Source organism: Carcharodon carcharias, chromosome 9 (assembly GCF_017639515.1).
Source record: "Carcharodon carcharias isolate sCarCar2 chromosome 9, sCarCar2.pri, whole genome shotgun sequence".
Taxonomy (NCBI): Eukaryota; Metazoa; Chordata; class Chondrichthyes; order Lamniformes; family Lamnidae; genus Carcharodon; species Carcharodon carcharias.
In genome coordinates, this window is record NC_054475.1 from 18,935,833 (window position 1) to 18,945,045 (window position 9,213).

Here is a 9,213-nt window from a genome sequence, read left to right on the forward strand (position 1 = left end):
CTATTAAAGGGTGGTAATAATGACCCTTGTCAAACTCACTTACACAAAGACTCTCACAACCAGCAGCGAGTGAGTCTCTAAACCTAAACCCATTCACCAGGCACAAAGCCCACTCCAGAATAGATGTTGTAACTAAGCTATCACTTGAAAGTGTTGCTCCATCTGTTATATCCAGATACACAATAATGCGGAGTGATAATAAACTACTTCTGTTCTGCTCAATTATATTGAGCGTTGAGCAGTAAATTTCAATCAGTCCAGGTCTCCATTTCCTATTATTCTTAATTATTAGCTCATTTTATTTTGACAATTGCCAAACTTCCTGTAACTGAGCTGTACCCTGAATGACTGCTGTTTCTAGATGTGCTAACAGTTTAAATAGTTGAGGTGAGATTTTCATCACCGCCCACCTCTGAGAAGATGGTGGACCTCTTTCTTGTAGTCATGTGTGTAGCAGTTTGATACAACTGAGTGTCTTGCTAGACAATTTCAGAGAGTGGTTAAGAGTCAATCACATTGTTGTACGTCTGCAATCACATGTAGGCCAAATCAGCTAAGGATGGCAGATTTCCTTCCCTTTAAATCTCTTTCTTCAGAAATCACTATTGAATTTATTAGTGACTATCTTTGACTAACTTATATTTCTGGCCTCTAGTTTTGTGTCTCCCCCTACAAGTGGAAACACCTTCTCTGTGTTTATCAAACATGCTTCATAATTTTATTTGGTCACCACTCAGCCTTCTCTTATCTAGAGAAAAGAATCCCAGCTTGTTCAGTCCTGATGGCCCCTAGATTTGCCTTCCTGATAATAATCACTGTGCTTTAAAACAATTCATTCTATGGGGAGGACAATTGAGACATTTCTGGGTAATGTGATCAGGTGGCAAATAAATTCTAATTGTGCTTTCTTTGCTCACCCTCCTTCATAGAGAATGACAGGACCTTGGCCCATTGCTGGGATCCTGCATTAAGGTATGGCCTCAGGAAAGAGGTCCAGATAGTACCTCCAAGCAGCTTGTTACCTGCACATTTGGCAGACGCCTGCCTTTATCCACATTTTTTGTCAGAAGGTGATGTAAGTTAGGTTTGACCAACGAACCTGGGGGCAGAAACAACAGGGGGAATTTTCCCAGAATTGTACTAAGTGCGGTAGTGGGCGGATAAAATGGAGTCCTACCTGCCGATGAAAATGGTGGGTTTTCACACCGTATCGTCCCGAACCTGCCTCATCATTTATTCATTCCTGCAAAACACGCCGTTTCCATGGCGAGCGGGCTCTCATTCGCCCGCCATCACCCCGCTGTTGCATCACGCCAGCCGCCATCATAAAAAGGCAGCTGCCGGCAAAGCGCTCATTGCCATCAGCTCACCACCACTGCCCAGGAGACATGGCCAGTAAAGGCAAAAAGACTGCAGTCCCTCCCTGCTTCAACGACGGGTCCCTTGAGCGACTGCTGGATGCCATGGAGGCCGCTGGGATGTCCTCTACCCAGCTCTGGCCGCAGGATGGCCGGCAAAGTTACCAACCCGGCTTAAGAGGCAGTGACAGTGGTGGTCAGCGCGAGTCCCCTGCAGAGAAGGACAGTCACCCAGTGCCGCAAAAGGACGAATGATCTCCTCCGTTCCATGAGGGTAAGTCACTCTTTTTATCACTCCCAACTCAAACACTCACAAATCCATCACACATCCACAGGACCCTCACTCGCTGCCAATGCAAAGGACATCACCATTCACCCTTTCACACAGACCTTCATTGTCCTCATCCTGTCCATGGGACCACTCACCACCCACACAGGCCAGGCATACTTATCATCTGGCCCAGCAGGTATCCTGATACACTCTCCCCATCTCTATCCATGCAGAACAACCTGGTTCACAACAGGAGGGAAAGGTCGCAGATGAGTGGAGGGAAGCCAGAGATCAAAGTTCTGACAGAATTCGAAAACAGAGCCATCCAGCTGGCTGGCGAGGATCTGGACCAGTCCTGTGCTGACAGTGAGGTCGGCGCTGCTCTACTACATGAGGATCCAGCGGTGCAACATCCACCAGGCAACCATGCTGTGTGATGTGTCCTGTTTCACAGGCCACTGCTATGTACTAATTACCTCCCCTTGCTTCCGCAGGCACATCTGCCAAACAGCCGGCAGAGTCCATGACCCAGGGCCTCCAATCAAGCCCCGAAGAAACCTCTGAAGAGGAATCAGGAGGCACCATCCCTGAAGTCCTGTCACAGCGCTCACCCACACCCTCCACCAATGCAGAGACACACACCTCGGTGGGGCCTAGCTTTAGAGTAGCCTCAGGATCACAATCTGGTGAGCACATCGCACTGTCTGATCCACAGCAGGCAGAGGCAGGGACTTCCCAGGTCCCTGGCACTTGGAGGATTGCTGGAGGCCAGAACGTTGCTGAGTCCAAGTCAGATGACGAGCCTCTGGACTCAGTCATACCTCTGTTGCAAAGACAAGCTCGGGAACATCAGGAAGGGATGTCCGCTGCACTCCTCAGATTGCAAGGCACGATGGAGGAGTCTGTCCATCTTCAGGCTGAGGTGATAGCACCGGCATTGCAATGCACCGAGTTCGACACCGGCAGAATGCTGACTACCATGGAGACCTTGGTCCAGGACATCGCTCCTGCACTGCTGCGCAGGCTCAACTCCATCGCTGATGCCATAGTTGGCCTCCAACAGTGAGTACGCGAGAGGGGTGCTGGGCAACTCGATCTCACTCCAGCTACCCTTTCCACTCATAGAGTCAGCCAGGGGCCCTCGGGCACCCATAGGGAGGAGCATCAGCAAGTGCACACTCCAGGCCATCTACTCAGGTGACTCTGAGAGTGACTGGCCCATCTGAATCCCCTCTTCCTGTGACTTCTGCAGCTCCAGCCCCACAGGCTGAGGTGGGTGCCCCTGCCACACAGCAGGACCCTGAAAACACACTGGGGCCCTCCAAGTCTTGGCCCTCCAGAGGACGCCCGCCAAGTCATCACAGACAGGGTGTCACAGTCAGCAGGCTGCCTCCAACTCTGCTATGGATGTCCGGGGAGCACCAAGACATAGCATCAGGGTTAGAAAAGTTAGGTAAAAGTAGTTGCACAGCCTGGGCACGGGTGTTGATCACTTGTACATAATGTTCACTATTGTCAACAAACTCCTAAGAATGTCTCCCTGCCTGTAGCTCCTTGTTCTGATGAGCAGTGTTCTTGTTACTCAGATGTGAAACCTTTCTGCACAAGAAAAAGGCAGGTGTCCTAGTCCAGGGCCTCCTCCCTGTGCTCTGTGCATCCTTCAGACCAAAGTGACGGTCCGGCCTCACACTCACTGGAAACATTACTGATGCCTGCACCTCAGTGGTGCTGGTCATTGCTGCCAGAATGTTGTGAGCAGGCACCACAGAGTTCTTCCATACTCTCTGTGTGCTCTCAGCACCTTTAAAGTGAGGCTGGCCCCCATTACACCAGCATCTGCGACCAGTGATACTGCGCTTCATCTCCCGAATGGGTCAGGTGCTGAAGACGGACATAACATCAGGTGTGTCTAAAGTTTCATGGCTGCATCTCTGAGATGACCCTGATCAGGAAGCGCAAGCGAGCTGTCCTCGGCCGGGCTGGAGTCAGGCATTCTCACAGACTCTGTGAAGATCTATGGAGTGCCCTCACTGCATGTCATCATCATCCTCCTGCAATCAAGCGACTATGAGGGCCTCCACTGCGTCTCCATGACAGGAACATTCTCACAGAGGGTATGTGCGCTTCCATAATCCAGACTGGAGTCAAACTTTCACAACTGTGATGTGAGGATCTATGGAGACACCCCACTGCATGTCGTCATCATCCACCACAAATCTGGCAGCTATCAGAACCTCCTGAGTGCGCCTGCCATGTCTAGCCAGTGCGAGGGTCTCATCCCGTCATTGTCACCACCGAGGACACCCTCACGCTCATCTCCATCGGCGTCCTCATTGGAGGAGACATTCAGCTCCTCCATCTCCTCATCAGCCAGTTCCTCGCCCCTTTGTAGTGACAGGTTGTAAAGGGCACAGCAGACGACGATGATGCGTGACACACACTATGGACTGTTTGCAGGGCTCCACCAGACCGGTCCAGGCACCGGAACCAGATCTTCAACATTCCAATGGTTTGCCCCACCAAGTTGTAGTGGTGGATTGTGAAATCCCTTCGAGGTCACCTGTGGAGCTCTGAAAGGAGTCACTGGTGTAGAAATTGAGCGTCATGGACACTTTCACAGCCACTGACAGTGGATACCCTCCATGTCCCCTAGGTGCAAGGTGCTACAGTAAGTGACAGTTGTGAGGCACCAGGTCCCTAGACATGCGCAGCTGTCAGTGACACTGGTTCTCAGTCATCTGCAGGAACGGCAGGCGGTGTCTATAGACTCTGGGTGTCACTAGGTGCTGACCAGCCACGGCTCACTGTCACTCCTGGGTATAGTGTGCGGGAGCCCCTTCTGCCCCTTCTGCCCCTTCTTCATGAGGTTGCTGCTCCTGCCTTTATGCAGCCAGGAGCCTCAGTCGCTCTCTGCTTCGTCTTCTACGGTTCCTGTAGGCCATCAGGCATACAGCTAGCTCACCAGGATCCATGATCCTGATGTAGTCCTCCTGCAGCATGAGAGAGAGAGAGATGTGGCTATCATGGCTGTACTTAGCACCTTTCCTAGTCCTGTGTGAACACCCTTAACACTTCCTGGAGAGTGCTAGTCATCCCTCGGAAGGCCAGAGATGAGTGCGCTGCATGGCTGCTCTGTCAACCTGCAATATGGGGAACACTGGTCCAAAACAGGTTGTTGAGATTTCAAGAGGCTGTGAGCGCCTCCGGCAGTGACTGCCTTGTTGGCGAGGAGATTGTACAATGTGTACAGTCCAACTCTCTGCAGTCCAGTCAAGTGGTTGAGGACTCTGAGTCTGTGGTGCCGGGGGTTGAGTGCGGAGGCTGAGGTGGGTAAGCTATGGAGCACTCGGTGGCCCTTTGATGCCTCCGCGATGCTTACATGGGAGGGCAGGCTAGGAGCCTGACCCCATTCATATCACTGTGGCTGTGCCTGATCTGTGTCCGTTGCAGAGGCATGATCAGTTTATTACAGGTGTCCCTAATGCATGGCCACTTCCCTCGCCTACCCTGTCCCCACCTCGATTGGCTATGCACGGGATGCAGCGCCAAGGAAGTACTTGACCCCCACCCCCTTCAGCAGTCGCCTCTGAGGCTGGCCAGCACTTGCTCCCGGGCACCCCCTCTCCCCCCTCACTAGTTGCCTCTGAGGCTGGCCAGCACTTGCCCTCAGACACCCCCCCACCGAGTCGACGGTCGCCTCCAAGGCCAGGCTTCAGTTTCCCCTGCTCTGGCACTCCTGAGGCTGTAAACAACAGGCAAGCTGTGGTGAACGCTCTGCTCACTCACCTCAGTTCCCCCAAAGTGAAGGCCGCCAAGTGCATGTTGCCTGTGTGCTGCTGTGAAACACGTCGATGTGCTTTCCTGCTGATGTGGATGGACGATACGGTGGGGTTCCAAGAGCCTGGTGGGATAGCCCTTTATTTATATGCTAATGTATTACAATCGGCAGGAAATGCAGCCTGCCGTCGGCCGGTTGAGTGAATGATCGCGACTTTCCTTCACGCTGCCGTGGAGCAGGTCACGCCATTTTTTCCCACACACACCACCAATCATGCCCACCGCCAGCGGGCTCAGAAAAGTCCGCCAACATCTTTAAAACTACAACAAGCCCCAGGACACATGGGCTGAACGTTCAGAAGTTATAAATCAAGTGGAATCTGTTTACACTGAAAAGAATTGACTGTAAAATAACTAGGCGTGTAAGCAGAACAAGGCAGTTAGTTTGATGCTGTCTGTGGCATCTTGCTATGTTCAAAATGGCTGCTTGTCTGCATTTCAATAGTCAATAAATCTCAAAGTAATTAATTAAACGTGAAGCGTTTTGGCTACTAGGAGGGATGATTAATTCCCTTTATAAATACAAATCTCTTCCTACTTTTCTGGTAAGAAAATAGATTCTGAGAAAGTGGGTCCATGGGGATTTGGCTTTGATCTATGAAAAATAACACGAGCTTGTTAGGCTGTTTGACCTTCATTCATTCTTTAATAATCTCATGAGCTCATGTTCTAACAAGACGTCCAGTTCAATGTGCTAAAGGCTTGAGCTGGAGCATGCAATGTTCTAATGTGCCTGATTGTAATTACATCCAGTCCAGTTATGTACTGTATGCCAAGTCAATTCAAGAGGTCTTTGAGTGGACTGAGTTAAGAGTAACCATCGACTCAGTGACAGGTTTCAATTTTGTTTTTCCTTTCAGTGTTATTTTCTGGAAGAGGCGCTAACCTTTAACTGCTGATTAATAAACCTTAAATATTATTCCGCAAAGTGGTAACAAGTCTAATTTAGCAAATTTCCTCAACTTTTGGATACAATTTAGGCCTCAGCTTCTTGTAGTTTAAAGTGTTATGACGAGATGGTTAAATGAAATCCCTTTAGCAGTGAGTGCAGCATAGACCTTGCATCAATACAGTGTCTTATTTTAACCTCAATATGTCCCTAAAAGATTAATGGGTAATAAACACCTTTTCATATGAAAAATACTGCAGATGCCGGAACTCAGAAAGAAATCAGAATTTGCTGGAAATATTCCTCTGGCAGCATCTGTGGAGAGATCAAGATAGGGTTCGTGACCTGGATTTTCACCAAGTCGGAATGGCCCGGGACCCCTTTCAAAATGGTAGGTGGGTCCCAATTCCGGGATTTCTGACCCCATTCCCTGGCTGTCTGATTTTTGGGAGTGACATTAAAGGGTGTGGGCTGGTTCCTGTCAAAAGTCCACATCTGTCACTCCCAACCTGGCTGGCTCCATTGCAAAGATGGGCATGCCCTGCTCCTCTGCAATTTTCATGGAATTGGGCGAGGTTTTTACAGAGTTGTGGTTCACGACCCCTCACAGGAGCTGTGAACCCTTATCTGCATGAGAGGACCTTTCAAAAGTAAATTCAAAAGGTTCTCCTCATGCTCCCTAAGCTGAGCTCTTCCCTTCCACCCAACCCCTTCTCCCAGCCTCTCATGCCCCCATGCCAGGTTCTGTCCTTCCACCCATCCTGAAGGCCCCTCATGCCCCCCCCGTGCCAAGCAATGCTACTTCCATGCCCATTGACCCACTATATGCTGTCTAGAACCAATGAACCCTGTAGTGACAGTAGCATACATAATGAGGCTCAGCTGAAAGGCCAGACATCCATTAAGCAGTATCCCAGAGGAAACATTGTTTGATTGACAGCTCTTGCTCCCTGATCTTGGTTGTCAATTTCACAATGTTTACATGGCAGTAAGTGGTTTCAAGGGTTTGTGGTTTGTTGTCGATATTTTAAAGACCCTGGATGATTGATACTTTCATTAGCTTGTAGTGAAATTACTTTTTTTCGACATAGGAGAAAGCTATGAAAGAATTTACTTTTTCAAAACATTTTGTTACACATCCGACTGTCACTCGAGGGTTCGTTGGTTCAAGACACTGTCCAGTAGGTCAATGGACATGGAAGTCCATAACTTGGCATGGGGGCATAAGGGGCCAGAGGGGGTGGGTGAGGACATGAGGTGGCATGGATGGGGCTTGGGAGGGTGTTTGGAGAGTGAGAGGTTTTGAGGAGTGAAGGCTGGAGGGCCTTTGTGTTTTTATTTAAACTGAGACTGCACCGAGACAGGCATTTTAAACAGCCCACCTCCACACCTGGCAACCTCTGGGGCTGCCTCCGTGGGCCAGCTGGCCTGACTCCAGCCCACGCCCATCCCTCTGCAATGAAGACCCTGCTTGTTGGTCACTCTCTCCTGAGGTGGGCAGGCCGAGCTAGGAATTTTCCCAACTCCCTCTGCCCATCTCAAGGATGGAAATCTCTGCCAGTGTTTCAGGTTGATGACCTTTCGTCAGATCTTACATTGCAGGAACAATTTTGTTAAATAAAAAAATGCAGGATTTTCCTACAGATATAAATGCATTTCTAATCTCAGATCTTCTGAAAAGTGGGTTGACGGGGTGCTCTTGATCACCAGTTGGAGAACTGGTGGGGTATTCCTGTCAGTTATATGGGGGTGAGGTCGGACAGAATCAAGTACATGCAAAGGAACATACAAATTAGGAGCAGGTGTGGGCCACTCAGCCCCTCGAGCCTGCTCCGCCATTCGATAAGATGATGGCTGATCTGATTGTAATCTCAACCCCACATTCCTGCTTAACCCGATAACCTTTCACCTCTTTATTAATCAAGAGTCTATCTAGCACTGCCTTAAAAATATTTAAAGGCTCTGCTTCCACCGCCTATTCAGGAAAAGAGTTCTCAACACTCACAACCCTCTGAGCGAAAAAAATTCTCCTCATCTCGTCTTAAATGAGAGACCCCTTATTTTTAAACAGTGACGCCTAGTTCTAGATTCTCCCACAAGGGGAAACATCCTCTCCACATCCACCCTGTCAAGACCCCTCAGGATCTTAAAGGTTTCAATCAAGTTGCCTCTTACTCTTCTAAACTCCAGTGGATACAAGCCTAACCTGTCCAACCTTTACTCATAAAACAACCTGCCCATTCCTGGTATTAGTCTGGTAAACCTTCTCTGAACTGCTTCCAACGTATTTACATCTTTCCTTAAATAAGGAGACCAATACTGTATACAGTATTCCAGATGTGGTCTCACCAATACCCTGTACAATTGAAGCATAAGCTCCCTACTTTTGTATTCAATTCCCCTCACAATAATTGATAACATTCTATTAGCTTTTCTAATTACTTGCTGTACCTGCATATTTATCTTTTGTGTTTCATGGACTAGGACACCCAGATCCCTCTGAATCTCAGAGCTCTGCCAAAATGAACAATTTCACATTTTTCCACATTATACTCAATTTGCTAGATCTTTGTCAACTAACTTAACCCACCTATGTCACTTTGTAGCCTCTTACATCCTCTTCTCAATTTACTTTCCTTCCTATCTTTGTGCCATCAGCAAATTTAGCCACCATTCCTTTGGTCTCTTTATCCAGGTCATTTGTATAAATTGTAAAAAGTTGAGGCCCCAGCATTGATCCCTGTGACACACCACTCATTACATCCAGCCAACCAGTAAAAGACCCATTTATGGCTACCCTCTGCTTCCTGATAGCTAGCCAATCTTCTATCCATGCCAATATGTTACCCCCTGCACTA